Below are 1,538 nucleotides of genomic sequence, written 5' to 3'. Positions count from 1 at the left end.
GTTTGCTTTTTTTTTGGCCTTGCTAACCTGTGTTGTAACCTTTAGTGATTTGTGTATTTGTACTCTGAGATTGCTTTGTTCCTGTACCCCAGCTAGACTTGCACCCTCCAAGTAATAAGTGACCTCCCTATTCTTCCCATCAACATGTATTGGGCTGGAAATTCCGGCCTGCCCGGGTCTGTACGGAGTGTCTATGGACCCGGGAAGGCATCGCAAAAGCCGTTTTTCAGCGCACAATGCGCATGCGCTGAAAACCGCTTTTCCGATCTGTCAAGCTGGAGATTGACAGATCCAACGCATATCGGGTGCGAGGACATTTGCTGGGCAAGATTACGGTATTTACCCATATCTTGCCCAGCAAATGTCCTCAAAATTCTTGCGCCTGATAAAAGCAGGCGTATAGCCTACTTTTACGGGCGTAAGAGTTTAAAAACATACAAAAATATAATAAAATTAAATTTAAAAAACACATTATTTTTAAAAACACTGCCCATTACGTTACATTTATTTTTAACCATAATTAAAAAAACGTTAAAAACTCGGAAAAAAATGTTTTCTCTAAGATATTTATTAACTTTAATTTTAATTATGAGGTGTGCTTTTTATTTTTTGTTATATGTGTTTAGTGTGTTTGTTTTTATTTCCTTCATTAATAGCAATGAGAACTCGTATATATGGAGTTCTCATTGCTATTAATGAGAAAGCTGTGGATTACTGTACCTGATTGGCTGAGCAGTCACACGTGACTCACCTTCTGCTTGGGAACCAGAAACCCATGCTCCTCCGGGACCACCAGGTAAATTCGTAAAACTGTTTCAGGTCGGAGGCAATTGCCCGCGGGAAGCCTCCGACCGCAATTTCAGTCCCAATATCTTACATTTTTCCGCGTTGAACTTCATTTGCCAATTATATGTTCATTCTGCAAGTTTATTAATGACCTCCTGTAATTTGTTGCAGTCCTCCTCAGTCTTGACTATCCCCCCCAATTTGGTGTCATCTGCAAATTTAACAAATTTAACAGAAGCACTGATTCTTGTGGAACACCACTACCCACCTTCTGCCATTGTGAATAGTTACCCTTTACCCCTACACTCTGCTTTCTGTCTTGAAGCCAGCTAGCTATCCATTCTGCTATTTGTCCCCTAACTCCACATTCTCTGACTTTGTTCATCAGTCTATTATGGGGTATCTTATCGAAGGCCTTTTGAAAATCTAGATAAAATACATCTACTGCATTACCATTGTCTACTCTCTCTGTTACCTCTTCAAGAAATTCAATGAGGTTGGTCAAGCAAGACTTTCCTTTTTGAAATCCATATTATCTATTCATTATTATATTTTTGGTTTCTAGGGGGTCATGTTTCGGGCCGCGCCTGGAACGGTGCAGCCCTGCGAGCCACACCTGATTACCACGCTCAAAACCGCGCCTAAAATTTACCTCAGTATTCTCCCCATTGCTGGAACGTTCCAGGTCCTTGACACAGCGCAGCACAAGGGGTTAGGGGCGGAGCCAGGTCCCGGCGCTGAAAACAGTGCCG

Source organism: Pristiophorus japonicus, chromosome 5 (genome assembly GCF_044704955.1).
Source record: "Pristiophorus japonicus isolate sPriJap1 chromosome 5, sPriJap1.hap1, whole genome shotgun sequence".
NCBI classification, from domain to species: Eukaryota; Metazoa; Chordata; class Chondrichthyes; family Pristiophoridae; genus Pristiophorus; species Pristiophorus japonicus.
The sequence above is the reverse complement of the archived record's forward strand: the minus strand, read 5'-3'. Positions refer to the sequence as shown.